This window comes from Tachyglossus aculeatus, chromosome 14 (genome assembly GCF_015852505.1).
Source record: "Tachyglossus aculeatus isolate mTacAcu1 chromosome 14, mTacAcu1.pri, whole genome shotgun sequence".
Classification (NCBI taxonomy): Eukaryota; Metazoa; Chordata; class Mammalia; order Monotremata; family Tachyglossidae; genus Tachyglossus; species Tachyglossus aculeatus.
In genome coordinates this window covers 17,070,876-17,094,601 of record NC_052079.1, presented here as the reverse complement: position 1 = coordinate 17,094,601, position 23,726 = coordinate 17,070,876, and the positions used below count along the sequence as shown (strand labels likewise).

The 23,726-nt window shown below is 42.8% G+C and overlaps 1 non-coding gene across 1 annotated transcript; it reads right to left on the bottom strand.

The window, feature by feature from the left end:
- Window positions 1–13,180: 13,180 nt before the first annotated feature.
- On the bottom strand, window positions 13,181–13,318 carry LOC119937332. The gene has a single exon (XR_005454009.1). It is a non-coding gene; the product is annotated as a small nucleolar RNA SNORA7 (small nucleolar RNA).
- Window positions 13,319–23,726: the final 10,408 nt, after the last annotated feature.

Here is a 23,726-nt window from a genome sequence, read left to right as displayed (position 1 = left end):
GAAAGAGCACGGGCTTTGAAGTCAGAGGTCATGGGTTCGATTCCCAGCTCTACCAATTGTCAGCTGTGTGACTTTGGGCAAGTCACTTCACTTCTCTGTGCCTCAGTTACCTCATCTGTAAAATGGGGATTAAGATTGTGAGCCCCCCATGGGACAACCTGAACACCTTGTAAGCTCCTCAGCGCTTAGAACAGTGCTTTGCACATAGTAAGCACTTAATAAATGCCATCATTATTATTATTATTATTATTAATTGGGCTAGCTGGCTCTGTCTTGTTGGTGAAGAACCTGATGACAGAGTCCAATTGTGCACTAATCCCACACCCCAGTAATAATAATAATAATCCTAACAATTGAGTTATTTTTTGAGCTCTTACTATGTTCCAGTAAGTCAGTCAGTCAATCAATGGTATCGATTGAGTGCTTACTATGTACAGAGCAATAAGGGTTAGGGTGGTTACAGTGCAATATGGTCAGAAGCAGTCCCCATCGTAGTCTAAGCGGGGCCTAGTGGACAGAGCACAGGCCTGGACCTGGGTTCTAATCCTGACTTTGCCGCTGTCTACTGTGTGACCTTAGGCAAGTCACTTCACTCTCTGAGCCTATGTTCCCTCATCTGTTAAATGGGGATTAAGGTTGTTTGCCCCATTTGGGACAGGGACTGTGTCCAAACTGATTAGCTTGTATCTACCCCAGCACTTAGTACAGTGCCTGAAAATAGTAAGCACTTAACAAATACCATAAAACAAAGGAGAGAGGCCCCTCAAAGGGCTATTTGTTGAGCACGAGCCTCATTTTTACACCCATCTATTAAGAAATGTCTGCCACATGGCAACTGCGGGGAAATCAAAAAATACACTTTAATCTTCCAACCTCCAAGAAATGTCTTCACAGAGATAGGTAACATGGTCTCCAAAACCTTTCCCAAGATGAAGGCTCAGGTTTCTTGCTGAGGTTGTCAGAGGGCTTCTCGTGGTGATCTCTGGGTTCATATGTGAGGCGCAAGGCACCAGGTGTTTCCTCGTTAAGGCCCCTGGGGTTTAGAATGGGGCTTGTAAAAGGGAAGGAGTTGGTGTAAAATTAGAATGAGGGGAAACGGGTTCCCAACCATGCATGAAAAGCAGTGTGGCTTAATGGATAGATCACGGGCCTGGGAGTCGGAAGACCTGGGTTCTAATCCTGCCACTTGTCCGCTTGTGTGACCTTGGGCAAGTCACTGAACCTCTCCGTGTCTCAGTTACCTCATCTGGGGATTAAGACTGTGAGCCCCATGCGGGACAGGAACTGTGTCCAACCCGATTAGCGTGCATCTACTCCAGCGCTTAGAACAGCACTTGACACAGTAAGTGCTTAACAAATACCATCATTATCATTATTATTAGCACTTAATAGATACCACAATTACTATTACGTCTTTCTCTTGGAGGTCCTTCCTTTATAACCAACCTTAATATTGCAGCTCCTGACCCTGTTGTGGTCTTCCAGGTGAAGGGGAACAGCCTGAGGAAAGTCTGGAGGTGAAAGTAGAAGATGGCCAAGAATTACTTTCAAGGGTCGAAAGCAATGTACAGCATTATTAGCTCAGGATACAGCCAATAATCTTCAAAGTAAACAAGCAACAGTGAGAAAAACCTAAGGGCTATTGTTTATTTTGTCTCTGCTTCTTAAAAGAACAAACACCTTGTCATTCTCCCCACACCCCATTCCATGTTTTTTTCTAACACTTAGGAATTTATTATACCCTCCTTAGTGCACATGTACACACACATGAGCTCAAATTATTTATTTTGACCATCCTAGCTGTAAATATTTTCTGTTTGTCTCCCATATTGTAGTATAAACTCCTCATGGGCAGGCAATCATGTCACTTTATTATTCTATACTTCCTAAGCGCCTAATACAATACACTGTACCAATTGGGTGCTCAATAAATCCTGCTCCTACTCCCAGCACTTCTACTACTACTACTACTACTACTACTATTAAGGCACTTCCTAAGAAACTGTGCTGAGAAAGACATTCTGTGTTCCATACTTTCATTAATTCATTCAACCGTATTTAATAATAATAACAATAATAATAATAATGGTGTTTATAAGCCCTCCCTCCTGTGTGACTTTGGGCAAGTCACTTCACTTTTCTGGGCCCCAGTTACCTCATCTGTAAAATGGGGATGAAAACTGTGAGCCCCACATGGGACAACCTGATCACCTTGTATCCTCCCTGGTGCTTAGAACAGTGCTTGGCACGTAATAATAATAATAATGGCATTTATTAAGTGCTTACCATATGCAAAGCACTGTTCTAAGCGCTGGGAAGGTTACAAAGTGATCAGTTTGCCCCTCAGGGCGCTCACAGTCTTAATCCCCTTTTTACAGATGAAGTAACTGAGGTCCAGAGAAGTGAAGTGACTTGCCCAAAGTCACACAGGTGACAATTGGTGGAGCCGGGATTTGAACCCACAACCTCTGACTCCAAAGCCCGGGCTCTTTCCACTGAGCCACGCTGCTTCTCTAGTAAGCGCTTAACAAATGCCATTATTATTATTATTATTAAGCGCTTACTATGTGCCAAGTACTGTTCTAAGCGCTGGAGTAGATATGAGGTCATAGGGTTGTCCCACGTAGGGCTCACGGCTTAATCCCCATTTTACAGATGAGGTAACTGAGGCACCAAGATGTGACTTGCCCAAATTCACCCAGCTGAATCGAGCGCTTGACTGTGTGCAGAGCACTGTACAAGCAGATTTCTCCTAAGTCAATGAAAGAAAGTTTCAATTCCTAACAGGTCGATTGTTTTCGACAGAGAAGTGAAGTGAGTTGCCCAAAGTCACCCAGCTGAATTGAGCACTTGACTGTGTGCAGAGCACTGTACTAAGCAGATTTCTCCCAAGTCAATGAAAGAAAGTTTCAATTCCTAACAGGTCGAATGTTTTTGACAGAGAAGTGAAGTGACTTGCCCAAAGTCACCCAGCTGAATTGAACGCTTAACTGTGTGCAGAGCACTGTACTAAGCAGATTTCTCCCAAGTCAATGAAAGAAAGTTTCAATTCCTAACAGGTCGATTGTTTTCGACAGGGAAGTGAAGTGACTTGCCCAAAGTCACCCAGCTGAATTGAGTGCTTTACTGTGTGCAGAGCACTGTACTAAGCAGATTTCTCCCAAGTCAACGAAAGAAGGTTTCAATTCCTAACAGGTCGATTGTTTTCGACAGAGAAGTGAAGTGACTTGCCCAAAGTCACCCAGCTGAATTGAGTGCTTTACTGTGTGCAGAGCACTGTACTAAGCAGATTTCTCCCAAGTCAATGAAAGAAAGTTTCAATTCCTAACAGGTCGATTGTTTTCGACAGAGAAGTGAAGTGACTTGCCCAAAGTCACCCAGCTGAATTGAGCGCTTGACTGTGTGCAGAGCACTGTACTAAGCAGATTTCTCCCAAGTCAATGAAAGAAAGTTTCAATTCCTAACAGGTCGATTGTTTTCGACAGAGAAGTGGAGTTGCCCAAAGTCACCCAGCTGAATTGAGCGCTTGACTGTGTGCAGAGCACTGTACTAAGCAGATTTCTCCCAAGTCAATGAAAGAAAGTTTCAATTCCTAACAGGTCGATTGTTTTCGACAGAGAAGTGAAGTGACTTGCCCAAAGTCACCCAGCTGAATTGAGCGCTTGACTGTGTGCAGAGCACTGTACTAAGCAGATTTCTCCCAAGTCAGCGAAAGAAGGTTTCAATTCCTAACAGGTCGATTGTTTTCTCGCTTTCTGGGGTTGATGATGTGTTATTTTCCCTTTCCACTGACAAATAAATGTTGAAGCCAGTGGCTGATGTGAAGCTCTTTGCTTGAAATTCCGTCATTTCACCACTAGACAGTGTTCTCTCTCTATTATCAATGTCCGCCCAGGACTGTACTAAATTTTATGAAAGAAACTTCCAAGCCACCACATGAGGCTGTCTATTCAAGGTACATCCCATCAGATGAAAATAACTAACTTGTATTTATTATAGCCCAATTCTCTCTCTTCGCTGAATCCTCCGTCTGGTTTCTCTGCCCCCTTGCAGAGATAATAATAATAATAATAATAATAATAATAATAATAATAATAGCATTTATTAAGCACTTACTCTGTGCAAAGCACTGTTTCATTCATTCATTCAATCGCATTTATTGAGCACTTACTGTGTGCAGAGCACTGTACTAAGCGCTTGTTGGCAACATATTTATGTTGGGTAGGGACCGTGTCTATATGTTGCCAGCTTGTACTTCCCAAGCGCTTAGTACAGTGCTCTGCACACAGTAAGCCCTCAATAAATATGATTGAATGAATGAATGAACATATAGAGACAATTCCCTACCCAACAGTGGGCTCACAGTCAGAGCATCAGTTTCCCCGGGAGAAGCAGAAATAGGAATAAAAGCACTGCATTGCTAGTAGGAATCCTCCAGATTGTAAGCTCATAGTGGGCAGGCAGTGCATCTGTTATATTGTTATATTCTCCTCTCCCAAGCACCTAGTACCTTGCTCTGCATGCAGTAAGCGCCTAATAAATACAATTGACCGACTGATTGGCTGATTGATTTCCCTCTCTTTCACTGTTTCATTCATTCATTCAATCGTATTTATTGAGTGCTTACTGTGTGCAGAGCACTGTACTAAGCACTTGGGAAGTACAAGTTGGCAACATATAGAGACAGTCCCTACCCAACAGTGGGCTCACTGTTCTAAGCGCTGGGGAGATTACAAGGTGATCAGGTTGTCCCACGGGAGGCTCACAGTCTTCATCCCCATTTTACAGATGAGGGAACTGAGGCCCAGAGAAGTGAAGTGACTTGCCCAAAGTCACACAGCTGACAATTGGCGGAGCCGGGGTTTGAACCCATGACCTCTGACTCCAAATTCTGTGCTCCTTCCACTGAGCCACGATGTACCCCAAGGGTAGAAAGCGAGGGAAATCAATCAGGCAATCAGTCGGTGCTTACTGCATGCAGAGCAAGGTACTAGGTGCTTGGGAGAGGAGAATATAACAATGTAACAGACGCACTGCCTGCCCACTATGAGCTTACAATCTGTAGGATTCCTAATAGCAATGCAGTGTTTTTATTCCCATTTCTGCTTCTTCTGGGGAAACTGATGTTCTGAAAAAAATTCAATGAATTAAGGTCATATAGCTAACAGACGTGGCCTGCCTTCATGGGAAGCAGCATGGCTCAGTGGAAAAAGCACGGGCTTTGGAGTCAGAGGTCATGGGTTCAAATCCCGGCTCCACCAAGTGTCAGCTGTGTGACTTTGGGCAAGTCACTTCACTTCTCTGTGCCTCAGTTCCCTCATCTGTAAAATGGGGATTAAGACTGAGCCCCCCGCGGGACAACCCGATCACCCTGTATCCCCCCCAGTGCTTAGAACAGTGCTTTGCACATAGTAAGCGCTTAACAAATGCCATGATTATTATTATTATTATGGGAACCTATTACCAAGCCAGCTGGGCATGGATTGGGCTGATGTTAAATTTGTAATGTAAGAAGGGCCAGGGCTTAGACAAGCATCAGGAGAAGACTCCAGACAAGCAATGTGGCGTAACGGATAAAGCATGATCCTGGGAATCAGAAGTTCATGAGTTCTAATCCCGGCTTGTCTGCTGTGTGATCTTGGGCAAGCCATTTCACTTCTCTGGGCCTCAGTTGCCTCATCTGTAGATGGGAATTGAGACCGTGAGCTCTTCATGGGACAGGGACTTTGTCCAACCCGATTTGCTTGTGTCCACCCCAATGCATAGTACAGTGCCCGCTTAACAAATACTATATATATATATGTATATATATATATATATATATATATATGTATATAATATGAAGCAGGAAAACTAGAGCTGCCAGGGCAGTGAAGCGGAGTGGTGATTCCGGATGTTCTTAATCCTGAATTCCCAAAGAAATTAGGCCCCAGAGTAAGTAAGGAGTACTGGGGACCCTGTTAGCTTTCACTGGGTCCTAAAATCTCTGTGATTCCTTCCTTCCTTCCTTCCTTCTTTCCTTCCTTCCTTCCATTGCATCTATTGAGCACTTACTGGGTGCAGAGCACTGTACTAAGCACTTCAGAGAGTACAATATAATAATAAGAAGACAACATTCCTGGCCACAACGAGCTTACAGTCTAGAGGGGTAAACAGACAATATGAATAAATTACAGATGTGTATGTAAGTGCTGTGGGGCTGGGCAGGAGGTGGGGTTGAATAAAGGAGCAAGTCAGGGTGATGCAGAAGGGAGCGGAACTTTCCAAGTGCTTAGTATAGTGCTCTGCAAACAGTAAGTGCTCAATAAATATGATTGAATGAATGAATGAGTGAGAAAAGAGGATAGGAGGGCTTAGTCAGGGAAGGCCTCTTAGAGGAGATGTGCCTTCAGTAAGACTTTGAAACAGTGGGGGAGTAATCATCTGTCGGCTATGAGGAGGGAGGGCATTCCAGGCCAGAGGGAGGATGTGGGCGAGGGGTCGGCGGTGAGACGAGATTGAGGTACAGTGAGAAGGTTAGCATTAGAGGAGCGAAGTGTGAGGGTTGGATTGCAGTAGGGGGTAGCGAAATGAGTTAGGAGGGGGCGAGGTGATGGAATGCTTTAAGGCCAATGGTGAGAGTTCTTATAAGGAGCAGGTTCTTGACTCCTGCCTAGCTAAGCCCAAGTCCAGAATCCCTTTTCTCTACCACTATCCCTCGTCTGTCAAAACAAAAGCCGGCCTTATCCCAAAGATCAAGGGGTTTATTTGCGGACTCCCTCCCCAGCACCCAAACATACTCCTCGAGACCGACTGCAGGCAGAGACCAGAATTTTTTAGTAGCCGTCTTGCTAGTATTCTTACCGCATCAATCAGACAACAAGTAAAGAGAATTTGTCCAACAATTCCTGGTGAAACCGGGATTAGAACTCAGATCCTTCTGACTCACCAAGCCCGTGCTCTCTCCATTAAGCCACGCTGCTTCTCTGCACACGGCACTCAGTAAATACCCCTGATTAAATTATTTATTTATTTTCTCATAACAGCTTTTAAGAGCGATTTCTGTACTTCTCACTACAGGAGAATGAAGATCTATAAGTCTCCCAGTGGTATTTATTGAGTGCTCACTGTGTGCAGAGCACTGAACTAAGAGCTTGGGAAAGTACAATACAACAGAGTTGGTGGACACGTTCTCTGCCCACGACGAGTTTACAGTTTAGAGACGCTGCCTCCTCCACTTCCCACTGGACATTTATTTTTAAATGTATTTTAAGAACTGCATTGAAAGTAAGCAAAGTCCACTTCTTCTGGTGGATTTATGGAGAAGCAATTAGAAAGCAATTTCATTCATTAGAATCCTCTGGTCTGGGAAGGAGGAATCCTAAAGGACTTTCCTTATTTTGTGCAAATGCAGCCGCCACATGGATTTCCTTGGGCCAGGGCTGGCAACAAGGCAGGAGAAAAGCAGCTAATCCCAGCAAGACAGGAGGCATGCTTGTAAAAGAACCAAGTTCATTAAGAGATTAAGTCAACTTCACGGGCAGGAAATTTCTTAACTTCCACCCACCCATCAAAGACTCCAGCAGGCAAAAGAAAATCCCCAAACCCCTCCATTAGTGAACAAGAGTTGCAGACTGTAAGGGACTGACTGTAGCTCCTGCTAAAAGCCCTGGGTTCTAATTGTTTCTCAGCGCTTATCAATTTAGAGCGAGAATTTCATTCAATCGTATTTACTGAGCGCTTACTGTGTGCAGAGCACTGTAGTCCTTTGCATATTGAAACCTTTTTGCTGAAAGTAGAAACATCTTAAGTCTACTGCTGCATAGAGAGTAACCCTACTCCCCAAATGTCTAGGGGTCTTGGAGAAAATCTCTGGTTAATAGGCTAGACAGGAAACAGAATTACCTCTCACTTCCCTAAGTAATAACGGCCTTCCGAATTGAGTCTGTGGTCCATGACTGGGCAGAGTTAGGTAATTTCGAATTTGATTGTTTCGACAGCCTGAAGGTCTTACACAAAGAACAAGCCTTTCCAGCGCTCCTGGTGTCTCAATATTAACAACCAACAGCTTCCAATAGACTACTGTAAAGAAAAACACCATTTTTTTATCCTTGGTTTGGATCCAAGGAGCTCTTTGAACATTTCATTCAATCATTTTTATGGAGCACTTACCGTGTGCAAAGCACTGTACTAAATGCTTGGTAGAGTACAATGTAACAATAAACAGACACATTCTGTGCCCACAACGAGTTTAGAGTCTAGAAGATGAGCTTACAGTCGTGAGATAGCCTTCTGAGTGGCTGGCGTAAGGTTTGAAATGGAAGGCAATGTTTTCTAATTACTTGGCTCGTCGAAAGAATTATTGTGTGGGTAAAGGGGCAGGGCTGGGATCAACGATAATAATTTTGGTATTTGTTAAGCACTTACTATGGTCTGAACACTGTTCTAAGTGCTGGGATAGATAAGAGGTAATCAGTTTGGACACAGTCCCTGGCCCACACGGGGCTCATTCTAAGGCAGAGGGAGACAGACGAGGAAAATGAGGCACAGAGAAGTTACGTGATGTGCCCAAGGTCACACAGCAGCCAAGTGGCAGAGGTGGGATTAGAACCCAGGTCCTCTGAAACCCAGGCTCTTTTTCCTAGGCCACGCTGCTTCTCTCAGGAAGTGGATACCAGCTCCAAACACTGCATGTGCCAATCCCAGAGTGGGTTTATCCTATCAATGGGGAGAAAGCTGTCGAGGGGGGCGTGTGTCTGTGTGTATGTGTTTGTGTGTATGTACATGTTGCTTTCCACTAAGCCACAATGCTTTTCTAAGAATAGAATAAAAACAAAATGTATGTTATTATTATTATTATTGTGGTATTTGTTAAGCATTTACTATGTGTCACGCACTGTCCTAAGCACTGGGGTAGATGCAATAATAATAATAATAATAATAATAATAATGATGGTATTTGTTAAGCACTTACTATGTGCAAAGCACCGTTCTAAGCACTGGGGAGGTTACAAGGTGATCGGGTTGTCCCGCAGGGGGCTCACAGTTTTAATCCCCATTTTACAGAGGAGGTAACTGAGGCACAGAGAAGTTAAGTGATTTGCCCAAAGTCACACAGCTGACAGTTGGTGGAGCCGGGATTTAAACCCATGACCTCTGACTCCAAAGCCCGGGCTCTTTCCACTGAGCCACGCTGCTTCTCCGATGCAAGTTAATCTGATGCAAGTTAATCAGTTAATAAATACCATTGAAAAAGTCAAGCTTCATACCTGGTTGAAGATCTACAAAACTTTTATAACGTTCAATGTTTTATATATGGCTATGAGGTTTGGATCGACTCTAGAAGATACATCCAAGCTCCTTGAAGGCAGGCATTGTGTCTATCAACTCTACTGTGCTGTGCTCTCCCAAGTGCCTTGCGATGGTCTGCACACAGAATAAATTGTTTAAAGACATAGTATTTAAGTGCTCAGCAAATACCGTCAATTCATCTAATTTCTGGAGCAGTTTCATCAACATTATCTTCAAAATTCACACAACTTCAAGTGACAGAACAAGACAGTAGTAAGTAAGTAAGTAGTAATAGTAGTAGTATTTATTGAGTATCCATTTGGTGCAGTGCATTGTACTGAAAAGCAGTATGGTGTAGTGGATAGAGCATAGAAAGAAATGAGTTCTAATCCCAGCTCTGTCACTTGTCTGCTCTGTGACCTTTGGCAAACCACTTCACTTCTCTGGGCCTTAGTTACCTCATCTGTAAAATGGGGATTGAGATTGTGAGCACCACATGGGACAGGGACTGTGTTCCAACTCAATTTGCTTGTATCCACCCCAGTACTTAGTACACTGCCTGGCACATAATAGGTGCTTAACGAATACCATCATCATTATTATTATTACTGGGGATTTGGGAAGTACAGAATAAAGAAGTGACCTATTCCCTTCCACTTTAATGGGGTAGAGAGACATAAAAATATGTACTACTGAAGTGGTCAAAATTCATGATTTAATATATATATATAGCAAAGTAACACAAGTCAGGATGGCAAAATAATTGGTTTGAAGACACCACGAAGCAGTCTCAAACAATGCAAATTAGCAGACGACTCTTAGGAGAACATCACAGCAGACACGCAGCCTGCTGGATAGCAAAAAAGCAGTGTGGCTCAGTGGAAAGAGCCCGGGCTTGGGAGTCAGAGGTTGTGGGTTCAAATCCTGGCTCTGCCACTTGTCAGCTGTGTGACTTTGGGCAAGTCACTTAACTTCTCTGTGCCTCAGTTCCCTCATCTGTAAAATGGGGATTTAGACTGTGAACCCCACGTGGGACAACCTGATCACCTTGTATCCTCAACAGCACTTAGAACAGTGCTTTGCACAAAGTAAGTGCTTAAAAATGCCATTATTATTATTAAATGGAGAAGCTCACACTCCTTGAGCCAAGGCTGGGAGTCAGACCACTGCTCTTTGCCTGCCTTGTGATCTTGGATGAGCCTCTTAACTTTTCTGTGCCTCAGTTTCCTCATCTGTAAAGTGGGGATGAAATACCTGTTCTCCCTTTCCCTTAGACTGTGAGTCCCATGTGGTGGGACAAGGACTGAATCTGACCTGATTATCTTGTGTCTATTCCAGTATACTATATTCCAGTATAGTGCTTGGCACATGGTAAACACTTAACAGATATCCCAATTATTATTAATTCATTCAATCGTATTTATTGAGCACTTACTGCATGCAGAGCACCATCCTAAGAGTACGATAAAACAATAAACAGACATATTCCCTGACCACAACGAGCTTACAGTTTAGAAAGTTGAGAATATAAGATGTGCGGAGCCCAAAACGTGACAAACCAGGACATTTTAGGTGCAAACTAATGATCTGATATTCAATTTCAGCTGTCCTTTGTGTCTTGCCATCACTAACCCACTTTCTTTTAGGGAGTACCCTCCCCAGAACTCCATCCTCCCTCTTACATATCCTCATTTCTGCTCCTTATTCTCTGCCGAATTCCAGTGGGTCACCATCAGTCTCCAACAAGCCTGCAGTATTCCAAATTGCTTCCTTCTTTCATTCCAAGGACATCTCCTCTTCCAAGGATAAAGGCAGAAGGAGTTAAGTTCACTGTATAGAGATAGTCGCAGAATTTATAGAATTCGGAATCTTATCTGGGAAGCAACACTATCTCCTTCTTGACAGTCACAACTGTTCTCTTTGCGGCTCTTCTCCACAGCTGCGGGGCTAATAATTTATCCGCATGGTCACCTCCCTCATTAGACTTCGGCTGTGTCCACTTCAAAGTCTAAAGAGACAGCTCTTGGACTCCATATGAGACAAGTAACCAACTGACAGGAGCAAGTGAGTGAACTTCTGAGCACTTTGGGGTCATTCCTACTTGGTCAGAAGGTCAGTTTCTGAGTAAGGAAGGAAAAATGAGAGCATCAGACACCCTTGTTAACTGGATTCCCTGCATCTGGAAGAAATAAATTACTATCACTTATTGTCTTCATTTTTTCTCCAGTGTGAGTTAGTAAGTTCATTATTCCCCCAGCCCCAGGCTGGCAGGGATCTAGAGTGTGAGAATCTCTAGCAAAAGTGTCTTAATTTAGGAATGTAGAAATAGGGCCAGAAATGAAAACAAGTCATCATGCCTTCTAAGATCTCCCTGCTCCAGCCATTGAGAAAGTGGTTTTCTATCTCTGCAAGGCTGACCAAGCCCGTCTCCTTCATCTTTGAGAAGCAGCGTGGACCAGTGGATAGAGCACAGGCCTGGGACTCATAGGATCTGGGTTCTATTACCACCTCTGCTACGTGCCCTTGACCGTCACTTAACTTCTGATTACTTTGGTTGTAAATATATTTGTATCAGTCTCCTAATTAGAATATTAGCTCCTTGTGGGCAGGGAACATGTCTCTTTGCAGTGTTTGAACTTTAAAAAGTGCTTAGTACAGTGTGTGGCACCCAGTGGACATTCAATAAACACAATAGTAATAATAGCGGTGGAATTGGCTAAGCACTTACTATGTGCTTAGTGGGGTTGGTACAAGATAATCAGGTTGGACACAGTCCCTGTCCCACATGGGAGCTCACAGTCTAAATGGGAGGGAAAACAGGTATTTAATTCCCATTTCAAAGATGAAATGAGGCAAAGAAAATCAATCAGTGGTATTAATTGAGTTTTTATTGCGGGCAGAACACTGTACAAAACACTTGGGAAGGTACAATATAGTAAAATTGGTAGAGATATTCCCCGCGTACAGGAGAAGTTAAGTGACTTGCCCAGGGTCACACAAAAGAGAAGTAGCAGAGCTGGAATTAAAACACAAGTTCACTGATTCCCAGACGCATGCTTTTTCCACTAGGTCATGCTTATTCACAGAGAGTTTGTCTGCCCCTGATAGAGTTTTCATTCAGGGGAGAGTGGAAAACTCAGATATGAGGATGAGCCCCACCCTCGTGCCCAGAATTCTCGCTACAGGGCTGGGAAGGAAAAAATAGGTCAACAAAAGAGGGAAAAATGGAGTATTCTTATTTGTCATAGTAATAGAATTGTAGCAGTAGTAGTACTAAGTGGTTGGGAGAGTACAATAAAACAATAAACAGATGCATTCCCTGCCCACAACGAGCTCACAGAAGTAGTAGTAGTAGTATTTATTTGTGTTTACTTTGTGCAGAGCACTGTACTGAGGCTATCCGTATGCTCCCTGTTCTTCAAGAGGCGCACGGTCTAAGGACATGAAGGAAAATAGCAAACTGGTGACAGACACGTAAGAAGCGATGAAATGATACAAAACTAAAACAACATAAAAGGCAAGGGCAAATACAACAAATAAAAATAAAAACCACTAGTGTAGTGTGACTAGAGGAGCCCAATTTCAGGCTCAATCCATTCATCACTCAGTGGTATTTGTTGTTCTTGTCTTATGCTGTCGAGTTGTGTCCAACCCATAGCGATCCCATGGACACATCTCTCCCAGAACGCCCCACCTCCATCTGTAATCGTTCCAGTAGTGGACCCATAGAGATTTCTTGGTAAAAATACGGAAGCGTTTTACCGCTGCCTCCTTCCGTGCAGTTAACCGGAGTCTCCACCCTCGACTCTCTCCCAAACCCCTGCTGCCCAGCACAGGGGTATTTTGACAGTGTACAGTGCTCTGCACACAGTAAGCACTCAATAAATACGATTGATTGATTGATTGATTGACTCGTAGCAGATTTCCTCCCATTTGCTAGCCACTGCCCAAGCTAGGAATGGAATGGGTAGGCCTCTGCTTTACTCTCCCTCCCACAGTCGAGACCGGTAGAGTACTAGAAACTCCCCAGGTGTGACCCTGAGAGGTTCAGTGGTATTTACTGAGCCCTTATTGCATACAGAACCCTGTCCTAAGCGTTTGGGAGGGAACAATGGAGTAAGTAGACACATCCTTGCCCTGAAAGGGCTTACAGTCTAATCAGGGGACAGACACTGGACTTGTAGTCTACAAGATCTAGTACCTCTAGACTGTAAGCCTGTTGTGGGCAGGTAACGTGTCTGTCAACTCTGCTTTACTGCACTCTCCCAAGCACCTTATATAGTGCTCTGCACACAATATCTGATTAATAAACACCACTTATTAATTGATCCACGGCATACTCACAGTTACTGCAATGACTACATCAGATGTCTCAGCGATAGTAACTGTCAACTCTTCAGTATTGTACTCTCCCCAGCACTTAATACAGGACTCTGTTCATAGTAAATGGTCAATAAGCATGATTGATTGACTGATCGATTGATTGAGTGTGGATGGGGATCATCTTTACCAACTCTACTGTATTATACTTTCCAAAGCGCTTATTACCGTGCTCTGCAGATTCCCCCCACACTGTAAGCTCCCCCTCTAAACTGTTAGCTCGCTGTGGGCAGGGAGTGTGTCTGTTTATTGTTGTACTTTCCCAAGCGCTTAGTACAATGCTCTGCACGCAGTAAGCACTCGATAAATACGACTGAATGAATGAAGAAGCGCTCCATAAATACCACTGATTTATTGATTTTTATGGATTTTTCTAGACTGTAAGCCCGTTGTTGGGTAGGGACAGTCTCTATATTATGCTGACTTGTACTTCCCAAGCGCTTAGTACAGTGGTCTGCACACAGTAAGTGCTCAATAAATACAACTGAATGAATGGAGGACTCATGCTGTGGCTGTTTTTCTCTTTCCCACGGATTGGTGAAACGCAGGTGACTGGAGAACCCTCCCAACTTTAATACTACCTGGTGAAAAGGAAAGGTCAGCTCAGGGGAAGAGGTAAGGCTTTGGAGAGTCAAGATGATAACATCTTCCATGCTGTATTCACACTTCAACTAAAAATCAGTGGTTGCCGGAGTCTCCTCATCTATAAAATGAAGATAAGATAGTAGTAATAATATTTATTACGTGCCTGAGCCTGTTATTGGGTAGCGTCCATCTCTATATGTTGCCGATTTGTATTTCCCAAGCGCTTAATACAGTGCTCTGCACACAGTAAGTGCTCAATAAATACGACTGAATGAATGAATGAATGTGAAGCACTGTACTAAGCACTGGGAAAGAAGACACAGTTGGGAATTAGACACGGTCCCTGTGCCTTGGGGATTCACAATCTACTTCGTTCATTCATTCAATCATATTTATTGAGCGCTTACTGTGTGCAGAGCACTGTACTAAGCCCTTGGGAGAGTATAGTACAATAATAAACAGACACATTTCCTGCTCACAATGAGCTTACTAAAAAAATAGCACCACGCTCTTTGTACTCCTTCATGAGCCACATGAGGGACAGATTGTAAACTCATTATGGGCAGGGAAAGTGTCTGCTAATTCTGTTGGATTCTCCCAAATGCTTAGTACAGTGCTCTGCACATTTTAAGTGCTCAATAAATACCATCGATTGACAGGAATTGTGTCTGACCTGATTATTCTGATTCGGTTTTCAGCCCTTAGCAAAGTGCCGGTTAATTATAAGTGTTTTGAAATAAAAACAAACATAATTTTTACCCACAAATAATAATTTCTTCCAGAAAATAGTTGAGAACACCATGTTCATTTCTTCAATTAGCTGCAGCCCTCTGAGGGAAATACATACTTGTCCCTGATATATATATTTGCAAGGCTAAGCTATTGCAGCAGTCATAGGGAATCTGGGTCTCATTTCTCTTTTCTGATGCTTCAATCTATCCAGATATTCCAATTTGGCTTCTTAAGACGCCACACCTACCTGTTTCCAGACTGTCAGCCTTGTGTAGCGGTGCTTCTTTGAAGAACTGAAAGCGTTGTATAATAATAATAATAATGGTATTTGTTAAGTGCTTACTACGTGTGAAGCACTGTTCTAAGTCCTGGAGGGACACAAGGTGATCAGGTTGTCCCACGTGGGGCTCACAGTCTTAATCCCCATTTTATAAATGAGGTAACTGAGGCATGGAGAAGTTAAGTGACTTGCCCAAAGTCACGCAGCTGACAAGTGGCAGAGCCAGGATTAGAACTCACAACCTCTGACTCCCAAGCCTGTGCTCTTTCCACTGAGCCACCCTGCTTCTCTTGTATACTCAGTCCTCGTGCACTTTGTACTTGAAGGACTGCTCAGATCCTCTCAGTTCACTGAAGGAGAGACACAGTTTCAAAAGGTGACTTGACTTACCCAAGGCATTGAAGAGCTGAGCCCGAGGCTTCTAGCCTTCCTGGGGATGGGGATTTATCAGATTCCTGGGTTCTTATCTCACGTGCTAGCTGCTATGGAAAGCACCTCTCCTTCAAGAGGCCTTCCCCGACTAAGCCCTCATTTCTTCTTTTCCCACACCCTTCTGCGTCACCCTAGCATCTTTTATTCATCCCTCTCCTGGCACCAAAGCACTTATGTACATCCCTGTAATTTACTTATTTATGTTAATGTCTGTCTCCCCCTCTAGACTGTGAGCTCGTTGTGAGCAGGGAAAGGGTCTACCAACTCCACCTCTGTATCAATCAATCAATCAATCATATTTATTGAGCGCTTACTGTGTGCAGAACACTTTACTAAGCGCTTGGGAAGTACAAGTTGGCAATATATAGAGACAGTCCCTACCCAACAGTGGGCTCACCATCTAAAACTCCTTACCACAGGCTTTAAAGCACTAGCTAATGCCAACCTACTCAATATACCTTAATATCATCTATCTCACCGCTGACCCCTCACCCACATCCTGCCTCTGGCCTGGAAATCCCTCCCTCCTCTTATCTGACAGACAATTGCTCTCCCCCTCCTTCAGAGCCTTATTGGAAGAACATCTCACTCCCTTCTCTCACTCCTTTCTGTGTCACCTTTGCACTTGGATTTTCAGCCTTTAATCACCCCTCCCCACAGCACACTTGGCTTGGTGGAAAGAGCATGAGCTTGGGAGTCCGAGGTCATGGGTTCTAATCCCGGCTCCACCACTTCTCAGCTGCGTGACTTCGGGCAAGTCACTTCACTTCTCTGTGACTCTGTAAAATGGGGATTAAGATGGTGAGCCACACATGGGACAACCTGATATCCTTGTATCTGCCCCAGTGCTTAGAACAGTGCTTGGCACATAGTGAGAGCTTAACAAATACCATTATTATTATATTCATACCCATAATTTATTTATAATAATAATGATAATAATGGCATTTGTTAAGCGCTTACTCTGTGCGCAGCACTGTTCTAAGCGCTGGGGAGGCTACAAGGTGATCAGGTTGTCCCATGTGGGGCTCACAGTCTTCATCCCCATTTTACAGATGAGGGGAACGGAGGCCCAGAGAAGTTAAGTGACTTGCCAAAAGTCACACAGCTGACAAGTGGCAGAGCTGGGATTAGAACCCATGACCTCCGACTCCCAAGCCCAGGCTCTTTCCACTGAGTCACACTGCTTCTATTAATATCTGTATCCCCCTGTAGACTGTAAGATCATTATGGGAAGGGAATATGTCTACTAACCTTGCTATACTGTACTCCCCCTAGTACTTAGTAGAGTGCTCTGCACATAGTAAGTGCTTAATAAATACATTTGATTGATTGATTGATTGATTGTTAGGATGAGCTTCTCTCAGGTGATCTCAGCTTCTTCACTCTCTTGCTTGGCTCTCAATCAATCAGTAGTACTTATTGAGTCTCTACTATGTGTGCGGGAGAGAAGAGTGCAACAAAATTGGTAGACTCCCTGCCCTCACTGGCTTACACTTTTCTCAGTCTTTACATGTTTTAATAGTTCTTCCTTGCCTGATACTGACTTGCTACTATAATACAAAAGTTTTGTAGAAGAGCTACACGGGACAGCTGCTTGGAATATGCACAGACTAGTTTACGTTAGCCTGTTTTTTCTTGAGAAAGTCATAGTTTAAACAAATGGTTGTGTCTATTTTAATCATTTTTGTCTTCTTTTGAAGTGTTTTTTCAAGCATTCACTTTTTTCTCTAGATTCGAGTTTTGCATTATAAATTAGTCTGCTCTGTCATGTCCCCTTTAAACACAGCTGTTACTACAATGTAAACAGAGTTTTTAAAATGTAGATAAACAGTTACAAGAGGAAGAGTTTCAAGTGTTTTTAACACATGGTCAATTTTTACTTACTTGGATTTTGTGGTTTGAAAGTTGAATTTGGAATACACTTTTGATTTCACAGATGTCAGGCTATTCAAAACAGCTGCTGGTGGGTCTTGGAAACAGCACTTTAATATCATAGTCAGCACAATTTTGACAATGTCATCTTTTGGAGACTGTATCAGTACTTTCATGTAAAAGGTGTTTTTAGTCCTGATGCAAATAAATCAAAGGCTCAAGGATGTCAAGAAGAGCAAAAGGATATGACGGTCCTGAGAATACTATACTTTTCATGGGTAAATGATGACTTCAGAACTCATAAAAAGCACATCAAAGGTAAATTATGAATGGATCTTACACACTCCACCTCCAGCAACTTAAGGCACATTAATGTAACTCCCCTTCAAGCAAGGGTGTCTTCTTCAGAGCAAACACGAATATGCACATAAGAACTCAGAAGGGATTCAATTCACAACTGAGAAACTCCCAAATATTCTGAAGGCACAATTTGCCACTGAATAGAATTCATTCAATCAATTGTATTTATTGAGCAGCATTCCAAACTGAAGGAAACAATTTTTGTTGCATTAGTGACTGTGGAAGACACCCTAACTCTCTTTAAAAATAATGGTTGTCCTCATTATCAATCATTCAATCAATCAATTGTATTCATTTATTCATTCAATCGTATTTATTGAGCACTTAGTGTGTGCAGAGCACTATACTAGGCACTTGGGAGAGTACAATACAACAATAAGTAAACACATTCCCTGTCTATGACAAGCTTACAGTATAGAGGATGTGCTTATTGTATGTTTACTGTGTGCAGAGCACTCTACTAAGCACTTGGGAGAGTGCAGTATAACAGAGTTGGTAGACATGTTCCCTGCCCACAGTGAGCTTACAGTCTAGAAGGGAAGACAGACATTAATTTAAAAAAAATTACAGATGTGTACATAAGTGTTGTGGGACTTGGGGTGGAGGGTGAATAAAGGGATCAAATCATGGTGACACAGAAGGGAGTGGGAGAAGAGGAAATGAGGGAAGCCTTCTTGGAGAAGGTGTTTTCAATAGGACTTTGAAAGTGGGGAGAGTATTTGTCTGTCGGATACGAAGAGGAAAGGTGCTTCAGGCCAAAGACAGGATATGGGCAAAAGATCTGCTGCAAGATCTCTTGTATCCACCTTGCATCCTCCCCAGTGCTTAGAACAGTGCTCGGCACATAGTAAGCGCTTAACAAATGTCGTTATTATTATTATTATTATTAAAATAGACGAGATCCAGATACAGAGAAGCAGCATGGCTCAATGGAAAGAGCCCAGGCTTTGGAGTCAGAGGTCATAGGTTCAAATCCCAGCTCTGCCAATTGTCAGCTGTGTGACTTTGGGCAAGTCACTTCACTTCTCTGTGCCTCAGTTCCCTCATCTGTAAAATGGGGATGAAGACTGTGAGCCCCCCGTGGGACAACCTGGTCACCTTGTAATCTCCCCAGCACCTAGAACAGTGCTTTGCACATAGTAAGTGCTTAATAAATACCATTATTATTATTATTATTATTATTATTATTATTATTATTATTACAGTGAGAAGGTTGGCATTAGAGGAGCGAAGTGTTTAGGCTTGCTCATAGTAAGAGAGCAGTGAGGTGAGGTAAGAGTGAACAAGGTGATTGACTGCTTTAAGGCCAATGGTGAGGAGTTTTTATGTAATGCAGAGGTGGATGGGCGTCGCCTGGAGGTTCTTGAGAAGTACGGAAACATGGACTGAACATTTTTGGAGAAAAAATGATCTGGGCAGCAGAGTGAAATATAGACTGGAGTGGGGAGAGACAGGAGGCAGGAAGGTCAGCAAGGAGGCTGATACAGTAATCGAGGTGGGATTGGATAATTGCTTAGATTAACGTGGTAGTAGTTTGGATGGAGAGGAAAGGGTGTATTTTAGTGATGTTGTGAAGGCTGAACTGACAGGATTTAGTGACAGATTGAATTTTGTGGGTTGAATGAAAGAGATGAATCAAGGATAATGGCAAGGTTATGGGCTTATGAGACAGGGAGGTTGGTGGTGCTGTCTACAGTGATGGGAAAATCATGGAGGGGGCAGGGTTTGGGTGGGAAGATAAGGAGTTCTGTTTTAGATATGTTAAATCTGAGGGCAGGAGGAAATGCATGACTGCAGAGAGGGAGAGAGATCAGGGCTGGAGATGGAGATTTGAGAATCATCATCATTAAGGTATTTCTCTTATTCAAGTGACAAATTTAAAAGCTCATACATTTAGCCTATTACCTGGAAGATTTCACTTCCAACCCATAAGTCATATTGTACACCAAAACAGACAAACCCAAAGGAAAAAATATCTTGATGCTTCACTGTAGTCAAGTTCAAAAATGACTGTTCTTCAAATCTTTCAGCCAAGATAAACAAACCTAATTTAGATCATTCTATATTATTATCCCAGCACAACCGAGTAAAAAAAAAATCGTAGGTAGGAGCCATGTTGCTGATTTAATTACTATTTGTTTTGTTTGGAGAAATAGTTCGCTCCTTCTCTAGCCAGATCCCACCACCAACATGACCTCATTTTTGACAAGATCCTCTGACGTGAGCCATAGCCCTTTCCAGTGTACTATAATTAGACACCTTATTCTCCATTCCCCAGAAGCCTTTGAAAAAGAGTAAAACAAGAACTTTCATGTGTTAAGTTATACACCAGAGGGAGTCCCATGAATACAATACAAACATACTGATATTGCCAAAGAAAAGTCAATTAAAAATTATGTGCGCTCTAAGAGCTGAAAAGCTCAGAAAGTTGTTCTGTAATTCCGAGTATAGAGACGTTGTTTCCAAGTCTTCATGAAAACCAGGCTTATTCGCTGTGTGGTTTTCGTCACTTGCAGTTATCCAAGACTTGTTCTGGTTGCTTTCCTAAATCTTCATCTTTGAAGATAAGAAAATCAGATCACTTTCCTGATGTGCAGATTTGGAAAAAGAATTGTATCTAAAAATATGAGACCCTCTAGCCTAAATTTCCCCAAAGGCACTGTTTCCTTGCCTGGCATTTGCTCACCTTATACATTGGGCAACGTTTTTGCTGAATTCTTGTCCTCTGTCACCATCTTTTCTATTCCCAGTCCCAAAACCTTTCTTACATCTTTATATTTGGACTAAGATGCTTTACTCCCCACCCCCACACCCCTTTCTCTCTCTCTCTCTCTCTTTCTCTTTATCCCACTATCTCCCTCTCTCCTTCCTCCCTGCCTCCTTTCCTTCTCTGTATTTCTTCTCTCTTTTCTTTCTTTCACTTCCCTTTCTGCTTGTCTTTCCCATTACAGTGTAAGCCATTGTGGGCAGGGAGTGTGCCACTTCTTTATTCTGTATTTCCAAAGCACCTAATACAGAGCATGGCACCAAGTGGGCTCTCATTAAATACTACTACTACTACCAGCTGTACTATTACTATTACTACCTCTACTACTACATGTGGGACAGGGACTGTGTCCAACCCACTTTGCTTGTATCCACCCCAGCGCTTAGTCCAGTGCCTCACACACAGTAAGCTCTTAACGAATAGCACAATTATTATTACTTCTACTACAACCGCCACCGTGTTATACTTTTTCTTCCTTCCTCTTTCATCCTTAGCACTCAGCCTTGTATCCCATAACTGGTGTTAGAGAATCTGGTTGCCAAACATGGTCTGCCTAACAACTTCAACAATTAATTTCCATACAGAGTTTTGAGCCATTGCCGGGGTCCTGAGGTCAAGCACAGCTGCTATTGTATTTTCTGGCCCTTGTTTGAAATTTTTAATGGGCTTTGTTTTGGCTACCATCTGAGCTTACGTATGTAATCGGGTCAGAACCTACAGTCCAATCCTGACTTTATTAACATAACGCAAAGAGGGGTCCAACATTTACCTTAGGTGTAGTTTTGCTAATAAGCGGAAAGGAATTTCATTGTGCAAGAACTTGATGACTCTAGACAGTCACTGAATTGCTGCTGGTCTTTGTCTGAAAATTCATAATGCATTAGACTGTTAGTCACTGTTTTTCTGGGGGAAACCATGTCACTGGCGGACCTTCCTGTTACCTTTTAATATTCTTAACGTGATGGGGGAAGAGGCTATCCTAAGGTCAGACATTAAAATGTAAAGTTGTGAAGTGATGATTAAAATGGAACATAAGGAAAACTTCACTCTTCATTATTTAAGCAGAATCCAGCCTGGACTGATATAATCATTTCCAGCAGATATTTCAGGACCTTGAGGAAATGATGAAAAGAAGGCCCTTTCTTTTATAATCTTAATTACGTTTTCTTTTGCTTTCTTTCATTTCCCAGTGACCAAAAATAAATGTTCACAATTAAGCTTCCCAGTTTATTGAAAAATTCAGTAAAATCTTCCCTGCAGACTCTGACCCTTTGATTATCACAGGTGCAATTAAATTTCAGAGCATAATTTCCAATAGTTCACACCTTAACTAGTTCTACTACCCATCATCAGTTTGAAACATTGCTGTTAGCACCCTAAATATAGCACTAGTTATAGAAAGCCAGTGTGTCCAGTGGAAAGAAGGCGGGCCTACAAATCCTGGCTCTGTTTTAATCCTGGCTCTGCTTGTTGTGTGACCTTGGGCAAGTCATTTAACTTCTCTGGGGCTCTGTTTCCCCACCTGTAAAGTAGGGGTTCACTATCTGTTCTCCTTTCAGCTAGATCATAGGACAGGGACTGTGTCTGATCTGTTTACAGGACACTTGGTGATGGGTGGGATGACAGCAGTTACTGTGGATGATTTTCTTGTCAGCGATTATTATTATTATTTTTGCAGTATTTGTTAAGCGCTTTTTCTGTGTCAAGCACTGTCCTGAACTCTGGGGTAGAAACAAGATTAACTGGTCAGAGACAATCCCTGTCCCACATGGGGCTCATAGACTAAGTAGGAGGGAGAGCAGGTACCAAGTCGCCCATTTGACAGATGAGGGAACTGAGGCACAGAGAAGTGAAGTGACTTACCCAAGGTCACACAGCAGGCAAATGGCAGAGCAGGGATTAGAACCCAGGTCGTCTGACTTCCAAGCCTGTGCCTTTTCCACACTGCTGCTCGTGGAGGGCTCATATTACCCTTGTTAGCAGTTCATGGGCCGATGATGATGATGATGATGATTATGATAATGACTTCCACAGAGGTGAACCAAACTGGTCATCCGGCTTAGCCTTGGGCACCTAGGAATGAGTCTGTTAGTTGTTATACTGTACTCTTCCAAGCACTTAGTACAGTGGTTTTCACACAGTAAGTGCTCAATAGAGTGAATGAGTGAATGAATGAACCTAGGTACATCAAGGCATCTCGTAAAGATGGGTAATTTGATTTTACAAACTTTGATTTTACAAATGGACTAGAGAAATGTTCCCCTCTTCTATGTGATTAACCTCAAGAGAAGGTAAATGAATACCTTTTTGAATTCAAATCCCTTGGGTGATTTAAAAGTTGCCTGTTAGCAATTTTGGTTCAGATTCGCATATCAGAATCCACTTACGTATTGGCTTCTTCAGGCCATTTTTCCCTTTTTTCTACTTGGCATCTTGACAGAAGAGGGGGTTGCATTCTGAGCTGGGAAGATCACTTTACAGTGTTCAGGAGCCTTTAACTAAGCCTGTACACTACACTAAGCACTCATAGATCTGAAAACCTCATATTTTCTTCTACCATGTCAATTTTTCATGTTTCCAGTTGTCCAAGGAACACCTACCACCTCTTTGCAGATTTCTACCTCACTAGCCCTGACTTTTCTTCTTTGCAATCTAGGATTTACGCCTTCCTCCTAGACATCTCTACATTAGCGTCTGGACAGTACATTAAAATGACTATAACACTGAATTCCTCATCTTCCCTTCAAACCCTCTCCACCACCTCTCCTCCTCAACAGAGTTGACAATATGATCAGAAAGACAGCATGGCCTAGTAGTTAGAGCATGGGCTTGGGTGTCAGAAGGACCTAGGTTTCTAATCCTGTCTCTGCCACTTGTCTGCTGAGAGATCTTGGGCAAGTCACTTAAGTTTTCTGTGCCTCAGTTACCTCATCTGCAAAATGAGGATTAATCCTGTGAGCCCCACATGGGATATGGACTGTTTCCAACCTGATTAGCTTATACCTACCCCAGGCTTAGTGTAGTGCCTGGCATGTAGTAAGTGCT